Below are 15,912 nucleotides of genomic sequence, written 5' to 3'. Positions count from 1 at the left end.
TATTTACTGGCCATTAGAATGTTTTTTCTCAATTCCTTTTTATGTTTTTGAATGCCAATATGTTGCACATTGAAATTGACCTTATAGTTTTTTCATCTTTGTGATCTGTGTTTTTCTACAGAATACAATTTCTGAGTAAGGGCTTGCCCAAGACTGGTGATTCCATACTTTTTGCTAGGGGTTGTACATTAGAAAATGCAAGTATTGTGAGTGGTGCATCAATGTTGGATCTAAAGGTGAGGTGGTGTGTTTTGAGCAGACACACCTCGCAGCTGGCACTTCATCCACACGCTGTCGTGGGTGCTCAACCTCTTCGGCATCTTTTTCATCCTGGCGGCGCATGAGCACTACTCAATCGACGTCTTCATCGCCTTCTACATCACTACTCGCCTCTTCCTATACTACCATACACTGGCTAATACGCGCGCCTACCAGCAGAGCCGCCGGGCGCGTATCTGGTTCCCCATGTTCTCCTTCTTTGAGTGCAACGTCAATGGGCCTGTGCCCAATGAATACTGCTGGCCCTTTTTGCGTCCCGCCGTCTTCAAACTTATCATCGGTTAAGGTGCGCCGTCCATATGTCCATCAGTGACTTTACACAAACTGCCTTTGACTTGTAAGATTTGTTTGAATGAAAGTAAGAATCAGCCAAAATTGTCTTTTGTCTTAAGTGTGAATACATCTGCCAATTACATTGCGCTTTGCAATAGGTTTATATGTGTAGAAATGTCAACGATGGAAAAAGAAAATCACAGGGGCCAAAGTTTGTTGGGTCGTTTAGTGGTGCCTTGAAATGTGAGTACTCAGCCTCGACTTTTATGGTGTCAGTGAATGCACTTTAACTCGTGGACTAGCTGAAGCTAATACATAGGGCTCATAAGCACTTAATCTAAAACATAATGGAAAATGTCATAAAATGGCTACCAAATCAAGTATTGACTCGAAGACTGGCAAAACTCATTCATGTACTGTATTTTCCATGCTGTAGGGCGCACCGGATTAAAAGGCGCACCGCACCCCCCGAAAAGTATTTTCTGATGGTCCCTTTCATTTGTTTGTACACATTGTGGCGTATCCAGTGAGTAGGGCTTAGCCTGGAGAAAAAGAGTACTTGCGCTGGTGAGAAGATGAAGATGAGAGTGTTTGTAATGCGTGCCTGTTTTAACTTTCGACCCACCCAGTGTTTACAAGGCTACCGCTGGCATTTAGGCTACACGCTAACAGTTAGCTGAAGATAAGAAAATAACAAGATAGTTTGCCAATGTGATAAGTAATACAGGTATGGACTTTATAACAACAATCATAAACGTTTAATTTCTCTTTCCTGATTTGAAGTGTGCACTGCAAACTCAAGCATTGGTCTAGCCTCGGTCTAATCTTTTTGCCTAAATCCACAACTCTCTTCTTCTTTGATCAGGAGTGTCCGCTGGGATCCTGTAAAACTTAAATTTACGATCACTTGTGTTTCTTCTCCGATTCTGGCACACAAAGACCCAACATGAATACAACTAGCAGCTACAACAGTGTTCTTTTTCTGTCTCCTAACCAGCGCAAGTACTCTTTTGACTCCAGCTGCGACTGTGACGTCACTTGTGACGTAGGCAATGAAAGGGTCGATATACATTTTTATGTATAAAGTGCACTAGACTTTAAGTTGAATGGAGTGGAAACTACAGTAAGAGCTGTCATATTTGCTGGTGTACAAGTTTTTTTTAGTCAAGTCAAGTCAAGTCATTTTTATTTGTATAGCCCTAAATCACGAAGAGTCTCAAAGGGCTTCACAGATTGTTACACTATATTACACAAACTATTTTCAACCGACAAGAGGAGTAGGTTATTCGTATGCAATGGAGTAGAAGTGAGTTTTAAGTTTAGATTTAAACATTTCCACTGAGGTTGCAGATCGAATCTCAGGGGGAAGAGCATTCCACAGCACCGGTGCCCGGATGGAGAACGCTCTCGAACCAGCAGAAGACTTCTTTGCTCTCGGGATCATCAGAAGACCAGCACTCTCAGATCGTAGGCTTCGGCCCGGGACATAGTGGCAGATCAGATCTGAAAGATAAGAGGGAGCAAGTCCATGTATGATTTTGTACAATACTAAGAGAACTTTGAAGTCACATCTTTGGCTAACTGGGAGCCAATGCAGGTTAGCCAAAATCGGTGTTATGTGATCGTACTTTTTTGTCCTGGTTAAGAGCCTCGCTGCGGCATTTTGTACTAGCTGAAGAGACTTGATTCTGGACTTCGGGAGACCGGAGAGTAGTGCATTGCAGTAATCGAGACGGGAGGTAACAAATGCATGAATTAATGTTTCCGCATCAGACTGAGACAGTATTGAACGGATTTTAGCAATGTTGCGAAGATGGAAGAAGGCAGTTCTAGTAATTTGTTTTACATGCATCTCAAAGGATAGTTCAGGGTCAAATATGACACCTAAATTTTTAACTGAGTCACTCTGTGTGATGTGACATTTGTCAATGTTCACAGCAGTTTTTGAGAATAAGTCCCGGCATTTAGAAGGACCAATGACTAACATTTCAGTCTTTTCAGAGTTAAGACGCAAGAAGTTGAGTGACATCCACTCTTTTATCTCAGTGAGACAGGCCTCCAAATTTCCACAGTTTAGTGTGGAAGATTCCTCCAACGGAAGATATAGTTGAGTGTCGTCTGCATAGCAATGGAAGCTGATATTGTACTTGCGAATAATATCACCTAACGGAAGCATGTAAATGTTGAAAAGTAGGGGGCCGAGCACTGAACCCTGCGGAACACCGCAGGTAACATTAAAGGGCTCAGATGTCGTTTCACCATATTTATTATGGTACATATTAGTGCTAGGATTGATCGGTTGTTAAACATTGTATGCAAGGGGAATAGAGATGAGGTCGCAGCGGTGAGAGTGCTGAAACTTATCCACTTAGAACCCTATTGATAAAGATGACATACAAAAAGGCAAAAATCAGTTCTATTTCCTCATCACACTATTTTTGTTCAGGGTGCTAGAAACAAATGTTTGAGAATGGAGGAAACAAAAATATGTCCTGAAAGATATAAATGCAAAAAAAAGCACGGTGAGGGAAACAAGACTTTGGTGTATATGACTAGAAATCAGACTTTGTCTTTATATGTTCTGGTATATTATATAATATACCAGATTATAAGGTGCATTTTCAAATTTCTTGCATTTTTTGTTTGTTTTTTAGGTGCGCCTTGTTGTCAGGAAAATACGCTATATTTTATTTATCTTTCGTGATGGTCTTAAACATTAGGCCTGATTGTATTATTCTGCCATTTGGGGCCAAGTCCCGCATTTCAAGGAACCATATATGATTACTTGTTATGCACAAGCGATGTAATGCTCAACAATTACTTTGTTGTTATGTTGTATGAAAAAACACTTTTGGGAGAGGGATTGGCGCAAACAAATGGCGTCTAGATTTATTTCATGGAGAACCAATCCTTCCATATGTAGAAATGTATAGATAAATACCTACAAACATATTGCATATGAATAAATTATGTAATACCTTGATATAACATAAATGTAATTCATTTATTTGTGCATTTTGTCTTTTTCTTGCGTTTGTTTATTTTGTCGTGCATTTTCTCATAGATTTTGTCACAAGAAAATGTTATTCATACAAGGGGGCGGGTGAAAATCGCTGAGCTTTTCACCTATTAGTTGATCAACGGGCTCACCTTTCCACTGCAATGCCTTTACCACATATAGATGAAAAGCTCAGCCAGTTTGACCTGCCATCTCATTTGAATAAGAACGTGTCACTTGACAAAACACACAACAAAATAAATACTGAAATAAATAAATGACAAAAAAAATGATAAAATGCACAAAATTATGAATACATTGCCTTTGTCATATATCTAGGTGATTTATTTATTTGTTCTTTGATTTATATGGCATATATTTGTTGGTATTTCTACATTTGTGGTCCATCCAGTTGTGAGAGTAGTCTGTGATGTAAACATAGTATTCAAAGGTACCACTCTATTCAGCTTCATGGCACAGAGCCTTTAACCCCCTAAAATGATATGTACAAAGAGTTACCACAGCACATGCAACATCTACTTGGAAACTAATCTAATTCAATTTAACTCCGTTTTTTATGTAAAATGAGAAGAAATGCGTAGGGAGTAAAAAGGAAAATGTATGTATATTTTTTGTCTTTAGGAAACACGTGGACCAAATATTTTGTCATTGAGCCATATGTAGTCCACGTGCCGCAGGTTTCCCACCCCAAACCCAGTATTTTGCTCAATATTCTTCAGATATTTTAAGAGATATCTCTAAAATGCATGTTAATTTATTCAAGCTTGTTTTTTTTCTTCAAAAGCAACATGCACACGTCAGGGAATTATGTTTACAGTTGCTATTTTTGTGTGTGAGTGTACTGTTTCTCTTGTTTGTACTTCTGTGTGATTAAAAGAAAATCCAGCCATGGCATTTGAAACATTAATGAGAAAGATTTGTGAAATTGTGTTTTGAATGTTAACATACAAATGGCAATTTTTCTGTTTATTATTAAGGATTGACTAATGTAGGTTTTTCAGAGCCGATGCAAAACCAATTATTAGTATTAAGAGGAAGCAGATAACAAATATTTGGAGCCAACATTCATTGACTGTAAAAGCCTAAGAATTGGCCTAAAAATAATTCAATACAAAAAAATATTGATGACTTCAAAAACACTTAAATATGTCTTTGAAACCTTTACAATAAAAACAATTTTAACATGACTAAACATTTACTTAATACCCCAGTGTGTAATATTTGACCATTAGATGGGACTGTGTTGCCAGTGCCACAGAGCACAGTGTGGCGGCTGGACACCGGACAAACTTGGCGGCGATTTAAGTGGGGATTCCACTGTGTAAAATAAATACAAATGTTTAGACCTACCGTAAATTCGCACCCATCACATTTTAAGGGGAAACCCGATTTTGTCCATACACAAACCGCACCTGTATACAAGCCGCACGAACCCACACTAAACAAATACGAGATTAATCAAAGCCAAACTTCTAGTCCTGCGATCGAAACTAAATGGGATTTTTTAAGGGTTATTGTTCTATCTTCTTAATTCATTATCTGTTATCCGTTATCGGTCAGTTCATAATACGCTACAAAACTTAGAAGATTTAAACAGTTCCACTGAGGTTGCAATATCCCAGGAAGTGGGGGATTCTTACTCTCAGCCAAAAGGCCAAGCTAAGGCCCTAGCCTTAAAGCCTTGCCTCGATCATTGCAAATGCACCGTTCCTGGAGGTAAATATCCTTCATGGAAGCACACAGTCCAAAATTCATAGCTGCCAAAATGAATGCAAAATGATATAGGTACTTAAAATTTGTTGCAGACCTGCAGATTCTGAGTGCCTGTTGATAGTAATCCAAGGAAAAAAGTGTATATTTCCAAAGGTAAGGGTGGGAAAAATATATATCCATTATTGTCCGCCGTGTCCACAAAAACTCACTTTTACCGGTCCCCACTTTCCCATCAGCGTTGGCGTTTGCTCCGCCCCTCCTTTTTAATTTGCTCGTGCAAAATAAGTTTCTCAAATAAATACAAATAAATACATTATAAAAATATACAGTTGCAAATACATATTACACATATTTACAAAGAAAGACGGTACATCGAGAGAGTTTACAAAGCTTTAATAATAATAATATAACTTTCATCCTAAACCGTGCCTTTGGGAGGAGGTAGCCTCACGCTATTAAAAAGACGCTCGCATTACTGTTAATCAGTGTGTAAGGGAAATCAAAGCCGTAATCGAAAGAAGCAGGGAAGATACCATAGGCCGGAGATGGAATAAGCTTTGAAGCGAAAGCCGATTCCATTTATGGGCATGTGCCTTTGATCATTGATCATTGATTTTTGCAATCCGGAGATGGAATAAGAGCTTGCTCTGTCCACTCCACGCATCGGCCCGGTATTGCAGTACCTCCGGAATCGGTGCATTCGCAATGATTGCAGCAAGGCTTTAGGGCTAGGACCTTAACTTGGCCTTTTGGCTCCTAGGCTTTGTAGCGTATTATGAACTGAACGGTAACGGATAATGGATAATGAATAAAGAAGATAGAACAACCCTTAAAAAATCCCCCACTTATCTTGATTGCAGAGCTAGAAGTAAAGCAGCCGTGTCCTGCCATGGCGGGGCATTATGCCGGCGGGCGGAGACATAACTGCGTACGATTCTTGTTCAAAGATGTAGGAATGTCAAGACTTGAATTTATGAACAAGTTTCTTGAAAAAATTCTGAAGTTTAAACCGGAGGAGTTACATTGCGTCATAAGCTTGCCTTCTGGCAAAGGCTTTGATGTAAGTTTTGTAACGGCGGCTCTTTATTAAGAGTTTTGGAATCGCTTTGAGGGGGTGAGGCCCCAGTTTTCTGGATTTACAGTGGAGAAGCTGACTGATAATGCTAGCAAGATAGTCATTGTCAGGATGTTTAATGAAGTGGTGAATGCTGATGACATCTGTTATTGGTTGAGTAGATATTGCTTGACAAAAGGCCAGGCTATGAAGGTGAGGGATGAGAAAAACGTTTGGACTTGTGCCTGGAGGATACCCATCCAGCAATGGCAAGATCCTCAGGGCTTTCAGGGCCTGAAACATCTCCCGTCGATGATAGTCCTGGGGGAAAACCGTGGCTTTATCCACTATCAAGGACAACCGAAACTCTGTCGCAAATGTGGTGAGCATGGGCATCTGGCTGAGGTATGTGATCAAAATTTTTTGTGGAAAGTGCAGGACAATTGGACATTCCTTTGAGGAATGTACCAACAGCAGAAAATGCAATCTCTGTGGAGAAACAAACCACCTCTATAGGAACTGCCCGAAATCGTTTGCTAACAAGTTGAAAGCTTGGAAGGCAGTTAACAAAGGCAACAAAGACAATGAAATGATGTCTGACAACACAGATTATGAAATGAATAAATGTAACAAAGACAATGAAATGAATAAAGATAACAAAGACAATGAAATGAATGAAGATAACAAAGACAATGAAATGAATAAAGTTATGGAAATACCAAATGAAAATGAACAAGAAATTAATAAAGCTATGGAAATACCCAATGAGAATGAACAGGTATTGAATAAAGTTATGGAAATACCGAATGAAGATGAACAAGAAATGCACAAAGAAAATGGACAAGACAAACAAATTGAAAATACAGATGTCCTTCCCAAAACCCCTGGAGGAGAGACCAAAGAATCAAATTTGAGTCAGGAAGGACCTGGAAATTCTAATTCGATTTTTCATACAATACCTGAATTTGGACAAGACAAACAAATAGAAAAGGCAACTGCCACTCCAAAAACACATATTAATCAGGAAGGGCCTGGAAGAGAGTCCAAAATAGCAAAATTGTTTGCTATGCCACTACCGGGATTTGGAAAAGACAAACAAATCGAAAAGGCGAATGACTCTCCAAAAACCCATACGGGCACTGGAAAGAGGGGTAAAAGTAAGACAAAATTGGGGGTGGTGAAAACACCGGAAACAAAGAGAAGGGATTTTGAAGAAAGCCTTTTGCCGATGAAAAAGCCCACAAGGGAACTGTATGAAGTTGAGCCGGAGGAAGTCGGGGAGGGAAAAAATCTGACCCTTTGTGGGCAGGGAAGTAAGAGACCCCTCGATAAGTCCCTCTGGCTCACCCCCTAACCCCAAAAAAAAGGGGAAGACCTGGAACCACAGACAGAGAGACAGGATTCCAGAGTTTTCCCCGGTGAGTCTCCAAATGAGGTACTGCTCTCAAGTGGTGAGTCTGACACAGGTGACACTCTCGATGATCACCAAAGAATGGACTCGGATCCCCCGGTTTTGTCTAAGTAGTTTAAATACTTTAACAACACTTATGAACATTATATTCTCTACTATCAATGTGAGAAGTGTGAGATCAAAGGTTAAGGCTCACAGCGTTTTATCGTTCTTAAAAACTGTCAGAACGGATGTGTTTTTACTACAAGAATACTGCATCCCCTTTCTAAAAAATTATAAACAGTGGGAAGAGATTTGGCCATATCCGTCATTATGGAGTGGCTTTAATGAAAACCGTAACGATGGGGTAGCCATTTTAATAAACAACCCTCAACTCATCATAAAAGGGAGTACTGTGATGAGAGACGGACGCGCAATCTTAGCAAGACTTTCATATATAGGGAACGATTTTAACCTCATTAACATATACGGCCATCCCGACATACAACTCAGGTACGAACTCTTAGAGAACATCCAGTCGCACATGCTAGGCCAACAACCACTAATCGTCGGAGGGGATTTTAATTGCATCCCAAGTAGGAAGGATAGAAAGAGGACCGATGAGGAGATTAAAGGAGATAAAACATCAACTTTATTACAAGACATGTGCCGGACATTTAAACAGGAGGACTGTTTCAAATCCATACATCCAAGAGAGGAGGGCTTCACCTGGTTCAGTAGTGACAATGCCTGAGCCTCTCGAATAGACTACATATTTACAAGGGGTTTAGCACTGAGTGATGCAAGCTTAATTCCTGTTTTTTTTTTTCGGATCACTTGCTACTGTCCTGCTCTCTCTCATTTCCTTCAGGTATGACTGTTGGGAAGGGTCTGTGGAAGTTGAACTGCTCCATGCTGGAGGATGAGGCTCTAGCCGCACAATACAGGGAGCTGTACAATGACTGGCAGACCCTTCAAGACTCGTATGATTCACGAGCACAATGGTGGGAGATGACAAAGAAACGAACACAGACCTTTTTAAAAAATGCAGGGAAAAACATGAAACTTAAAGAGATGAAACGCATGTCGGGACTACAAAGAAGACTCCAACGCTATTTCATCCTTACAGAAAAGGGGATGGACTTTAATGATGAAATTAGAGAGACCAAACAAGAACTAAACGCTTTGGCGGAAATAAAGAGCAAAGGCATCATAATAAGAAGCATAGAAAGAGAAATAGAAGAAGGGGAAAAATGTACACGCTACTTTTTAAAAAAAAATATGCGCAAAAGTGAGGGGCTTTTTAAACTTCAAAACGAAAACGGGCAAATAACAAAGGAAAGTAGTGAAATAACCAAATTAGTCGAAGACTACTACAAAAAATTATATGAAAAGAAAGAAACACATGAGAATGAAATAGGGCATGTATTAGATCATATTTCAAGATCAGTGCGTCAAGACCCCTTTTTAACATCGGACTTTACCCAAGACCAACTGAATGATTGCATAAAGACTATGAAAAAAGGCAAATCACCCAGGGAGGACGGGCTCAACCTCGAATTTTACCGGACTTTTTGGGATATTTTAGCACCAGATCTGATTTGTTTTTAACAAATTTTCCAGTCGAGACAACATGCCAGACAGTTTCAGAATAGGGATAGTTACTCTATTGCACAAAAAAGGAGACAAAACTGACTTAAAAAACTGGCGACCCATAACACTTTTAAACGTGGACTGTAAAATCTTCAGCAAGCTCTTAGCAACATGAATGTCTGTAGTCTTGGGAGACTTGGTTGATCTGGACCAAACCTGTGCCATCGTGGGAAGGAAGATCAGCGACAGTCTCATGTTGATCCGTGATACCATTTGTTATGCGAGAGACAGAAACATGCGACTAGCGGTCCTAAACCTAGACTTTGAGAAAGCCTTTGATCGAGTCTCGCACCAATACCTCTTCAGGGTATTGCAAAAATGTGGTTTTCCCCAAAAATACATCAAGTGGGTGGGACTGCTATACTGAGACATCTACAGCAAATTCATGATTAACGGGAATTTATCGGAAGAAATCGAGATCAACTGCGGTGTACGTCAAGGTTGCCCTATGTCTCCCCTTCTCTATGTCCTTTGCATTTAACCTTTGGCACAAATGTTTAGAAAAGATAGATTTGTGGAAGGGATCAATATCCCAGGAAGTGGGGGACAAATTACCAAGTGTGTTTTGTACATGGATGATTTTAATATTTTATGTACAGACCTCGTATCCGTTAGAAGAGCCCTTGACTTGACTGACCTGTTTGGGAGGGCGTCTGGGTCGAGGCTAAATAGAGAAAAATCACAAGTGAAGTTTTATGGACAGTGGTCAGAGACAGAAAAGGCAGGACTCCCACTGACGGTATTAAAGGCAGGACTCCCACTGACGGTATTAAAGACAGACCAGAAAACTCTAGGGATAAAATTCAAGCGGATGGAGGAGGCGAGACCAACTGGGACGATGTGACAAGGAAAGTTAAACAAAGTCTTGTTTTTTGGACACTAAGAAAACTGACAATAGAAGGGAAGGTCCTAATCATCAAAGCGATCAGCCTCCCACTGCTTTTATCAATCAGTTTAATTTTTATGCCAAAAAGAAATGTGCTGCTACAACTGGACCGAGCCATATTTCACTTTATCTGGGGCTCAAAGTGGGAAAGGATAAAAAGAGATACAATGAAAAAGAAAAAGGAAAAAGGGGGGAAAGGAGTGCCTGATCTCCAGCTTTTCCTGGGAAGCAAATATGTCTCCCTCCACTTCCAAAAGGCTATGGGCCCACCCAACAACCCGAGGGGTCAAGCGATGACCCGGTTCTGGATGGGCTCGTACTTGCTGACGCTAAAGCTTGTACCAAACAATCATTTGATTCCAGTTTCCTTTAACTTGCCACCAACACATCTCTTTATTAGGGTCTTTTTAAAGAAATTTGATCTGGACACACAAGAAAATCACACTTTACAAAACCACAGGCCCCTTATTGCTATTGTGCAAAAGCGAGCAACAGTAAGTCGTATGCCGGGACTTGCGTTTGGCGAACCTACAACGGTTTGGAGCAACGTCAATCATCCTGCCCTCTCAAACAGACTACGAGACTTGTCATGGATGGTGGCTCATGAGGTTCTCCCAGTTAGAGCCGTAATGCACCACCGAGGAATGTCAGCGACTTCAACGTGCCCTCGACCTGGCTGTGGCACCTTTTCTGTGAGTGCAGCGCTGCCGAAGACCTGTGGACAATGGCCGACCAACTAGGAAAATTCCCGGACTTGCCAGCAGGGGAGGTCCCTGACGCACAGTACGTGCTTTACGGGTTGAGTCGGTCAAGGAGGTCACAGAACGACTTTGCCAGGGACTGGCTCACTTTGAACGCCATCAAGGACGCCATCTGGACCTCCAGAAACCTGCTGGTATTGAGGTGCAGGCAGATCCCCCCCGTGGCTGTGCTCCAAATGACTGCAGACACCATACAATCTGCAAGCGGCGGGCCTAGGACGCAGCCATAAAGAAGAATCGTCTACGCCCACCCGGAGGGGGGAACCGGAGCTACACTGTGGGGGTCCCGTTAGTAACGGCCTGGTTGTGGAAAGTAGAAGTGAGAAGGGAGAGACCCACACAGAGGACTGGAGGATGCTGCTTGGGAGGGTGGGATGGCAGAGCTATGCCCTTGCACAATAGTATTGCCCTTTACACGTTGGTTAACTACTGTTAAAAGATAATAACTCTGAAATTGTTTAATTGATGTTGAAAATGTCAGGAAAAAATGTTAAAACGTCATATTGTCACGTCATATTGTCACGTCATATTGTCAGATATAACAAAATTGTGAATATGCTTGTTTGATGTTGAGATTGTCATGTTTGTTTGCTGCTGTTGGTGTCGGTGGATTTGTTCAGACCTAAAAAACAATCGATTTTGGACTGGACGGATGTCTCTCATCTCTCATTAGCCGTACCACTTATCCTCATTAGGGTCGCGGGGGGGCTGGAGCCCATCCCAGCCGTCTGCGGGCAGTGGGCAAGGGACACCCTGAACTGGTTGCCAGCCAATCACAGGGCACACAGGGACAGACAACTCATTCGCTCATTCACACCTAGGGACAATTTGGACCGGCCAATTCACCTGAAATGCATGTTTTTGGAACGTGGGAGGAAACCGGAGTGCCCGGAGGAAACCCACGCAAGCACGAGGAGAACATACAAACTCCACACAGGAAGTCTGGAGCTGGATATGAACCCACGACAGGTTCCCATGACATGAACTGTGCCGCATAAGCGCTAACCACTGCGCCGCCGTGCTGCCTGGACGGATGTTATATAACGAAATTGTGAATATGCTTGATTGCTGTTAAGATTATCGAGAAGGGTTGTTCAAACCTCACATTGTTTGTTTGCTGTTATTAGTGTCATTGAATTTGTTCAAATTGGACGGATCTATTGACACTATCAAAGATGTTATATAACGAAATTGTGATATGTTAAGATTGTCGAGAAGGGTTGTTAAAACCTCACATTGTTTGTTTGCTGTTATTAGTGTCAATAAATATGTTCAAACCAAAAAAAAACGCCAGACTACCCGCTTCTTCCTTATTGGTAAAGACATCTAAGTTGTCTTTCTCAATGCCGGAAGGAATTCTGTCATAATGATGTCGTTCCACGCTACTTACTTCAATACATGCCAATGATATGCCCGTTTGCCTTTGACATAGTGGCTGCGTCATGAGCCCATTTTGTGCAATTTGCACGACGAGGGTATGTTTACGCTCATAAGTTGTGATCTTCCTCGGCACATATATTTCACTGGTCTAAATCTTACCTCTCATACTCGAGCGCTGCCGGCGGCCCGTTAGAAAAATTACATAAATTTGCCGCATCTCTGAATAAGCCGCGGGGTTGAAAATTTGGGAAAAAAGTAGTGGCTTATAGTCCGGAATTTACGTTTTTAATTTAATTTTTTTATCTTGGTGTGATACTTCATTTATTTGCCTAGTGTTTAAATCAATGTTTTCTTGTAATGAATGAAAGTTATTTTGTACCATTTGAAGGCACTATATATTACACACTGTCCCTTCAAACCAAAACCTAACCGTACAGGAAATAAAATCAGGCTTCGCAGCAACTCGTAGAAAGGTGCGTAAAAACTTCAAACGCTCCTTGATTACTATTTTTTTTTTACAATAAATAAATACAAATGTCAATACAACCAACATGACTTCACTTATCTGAAAACAATCCGGATTTAGTAGAGATGCTGAAATTAACTTCGCTCTCACATCAATCTTCCTGCTTCAGTGACTTAGCCAACCAGAAGGATCGGGGTGTGTAGCGTCAGAGACAGATGGCAGTAGAGACGCTCGGCAGCATTGAGCTTCAATAACGCAGTTTTAAATGTATTTAATTGGCCCGTCAAATAAATAATAATGCCGATACCGATATCTGTCAAATTCACAAATATCTGTACCAATACTCGATAAACCGGGCAGCACGGTGGAACAGTGGTTAGTGCGTGTGCGACCCTCCTGTGTGGAGTTTGCATGTTCTCCTCGTGCTTGCGTGGTTTTCCTCTGGGCACACATTCCAAAAACAGATGGAGTGGAATTAATCACATCTTCGCGTCCTTCTTGCTCCTTCGAGTTCGCACGCTTCACACATTTACCCGCACGGCAACCACGCTTCTGTTTTCTGTCTCTACGGCGCCTGTGTCGTCGTTTCAAAGGAGTTGTTGTCCAGAGAGACGTTGGATTTCTTTGTAGCTCGTTCGGGATATCATAGGCGGTGTAAAAAGTGCCTGAAAAGTCGAAATTTAGACGCCCACCCAATCGAATAAGTTCGTCCCTACTGTAAGTATTTTTTGGCCACGCATGTGTCCAAAAAAGAAAGCAAAAAAGACAAGAGAACGGTAGTAAATAGAAGATTTGCTGGAGAGCATCGAGCCGCAGCATCCATTGTATGCGCCGCCATGATGTCTTATTTAAAGCCTAATATTTGACCACTATATGACAAAATTGTGTAATGATAGTTAATGTATTATTGCCTAGTATTCAAATCAATGTTTTTATTTTACTCATTGAAAGGTTTTTTGTACTACTAGGAGGCACTAAATATCACACTCTGTCCCTTTTAAAAAAATCATGTTAACCTGATTTCGTATTTTTGTGTTTGATTTTGATCAATATCAGCACAGTGAATGAGTGATTAAGCTGTCTACGGCACAGTTCCGAGTTCATGGGTTCAAATCCAGCTAACAGCCCTTCATGTGTTGTGTTTGCTTTCCTCCGGGCACTATGGTTTCCTCTCACCTTCCCAAAACATGCGTGGCTGTTTGAATGAATGAGTGAATTTCGAACATAAGAAAAACAAAACAATCGTTTAAAAAACAAAAACTATGTTAACGTATCGTGTCCGAAAAGAAATGGGAAGAAGCATGTCCTTATTTAATCCTACCCCTTCGATTTCCTTAATAATTGTGTCTCACAGCCAGACCCTTCTCCATTTACATATCACAAACACCTCGCGAATATACATATTTACATAGGTTTATGCTTAGTTGGTCCCACCCCCTAAATTGCATTTTATCTTCTGGATGCACAGTCACTTTATCACCATCATCATCACCATCACTATTTTCATCATCATTGTTGTTTCCATACAATTTCACCTCACTATATAATAAGAATATATATAACAATAACAATTATTGTCATTGGTGCTCATGGTGACACCTGACAGTTTTGTGGTGTGTGTTGACCATTATAAAAAAAGTATCTTTGAACCTGTTGCTAGAGTGGGCAGCAGGACCACCCTTTGCTAAGTATTCTGGTCTGTGCATTAAAAAGACAAAACATCTGACCTTGAGCCAGAGGTGACGAGGTTCCAGCATCAAAGCTCCCACTTGTCTGCCCTAGCTATGACTTGTGCAGGATATCTGGTTTGTGATCTTATTAAACATTATCTCTATGTGATTGTATCTACATTTGTTTTGGTATGTTTAGTTTATATACATGTGTAACGGGTGTAATGGTAACTTTTGTTTTTGTGAAATTCCTGCTGAAATATGTTGTATACAGTGGGACCTCGCTACTTCGCGGTTCCACGTTCGCGGGTTCAGAGCTTTGCGGGTCTAAAAAATAATAATAACAAAATAAGATAATTAAAAAAATGTTATTTTTGTTTTTTTTAAGCATTTTTGAAGGGGCGTCGCTACTTCGTGGTTCCACGTTCGCGGGTTCAGAGCTTCGCAGGTCTAAAAAATAATAATAATAAAATAAAATAAAAATAATTATTCTTTTTTCTTTAAGTGTTTTCGAAGGGGCATTGCCACTTCGCGGATTTTCACTTTTCGTGGGTTGTTTTGGTCCCCATTAACCGCGATAACCGAGGGATTACTGTAGTTTCTGTATAAGTGTACTGCAATGATGAGTCCAACAGTGCCACCTGCTGGTATGTGGTAAGGTTTGGTTTGGCTTTAGACTTTGCGACAGGAAGGGGAGGGTTTTTGGCAGTCTGCAAAGAGCTGCCAACGGTAAGACACAATCTTTTGGTGCTCTGCAAAAAAGTTAATTTTAAACATTAAAACCACAGCTGACAAATCTCTCAACATGCACAGTAATGGAATTGATGTTGTCAAGCTGTTTGGATTTATTTTTGTTTTGTTTCTGTCGCCTTTTATGTTAGTTTTGCCGTACGTTGCATATTGTGCTAAAATGTTAATTACCCTTATAGAGATCAAAGCCAGCAGAGAAGGTTACCACGTGTTGTGTTGTGACTCATTCATTTGCAGGTAAATTGTACCCGTTTTTATACTCATTATTGTTATTATTTCTATTTTCTCGTATACATAAAAAGGATGATGTTGGTTGAAATTCAGACTTAAGAAAAATATGTTGAATTCATTGTAAACATTAAAAAGCCACTATACAATCTCTTGTAAAAGTATCCTGTTAAAATGGATGTAAACATGTATTGTGATGGTTGATATTCTAAAATGTATTTTATGTAAACTTAAAAGAAAGCTCTTTGATATGTTTTTGCTGGCAGTCTACAAAGAGCTGTCAATGAGATCAAAGCCAGCAGAGAAGCTTACCAAGTGTTGTGTTGTGACTCATTATTTTGCAGCAACTCTAATAAAAACCTCATCATCCAGTCCAGCGTGAATGTGGAT

At 40.6% G+C, this 15,912-nt stretch overlaps 1 pseudogene; it reads left to right on the top strand.

Annotated features, from left to right (window-relative positions):
• Positions 1-5,857: 5,857 nt before the first annotated feature.
• LOC148346892 (U2 spliceosomal RNA) lies at positions 5,858-5,989 on the top strand (annotated as a pseudogene).
• Positions 5,990-15,912: the final 9,923 nt, after the last annotated feature.

Source organism: Urocampus carinirostris, chromosome 19 (assembly GCF_059441175.1).
Source record: "Urocampus carinirostris isolate Australia breed hairy pipefish chromosome 19, RoL_Ucar_1.0, whole genome shotgun sequence".
Classification (NCBI taxonomy): Eukaryota; Metazoa; Chordata; class Actinopteri; order Syngnathiformes; family Syngnathidae; genus Urocampus; species Urocampus carinirostris.
The sequence above is the reverse complement of the archived record's forward strand: the minus strand, read 5'-3'. Positions and strand labels throughout refer to the sequence as shown.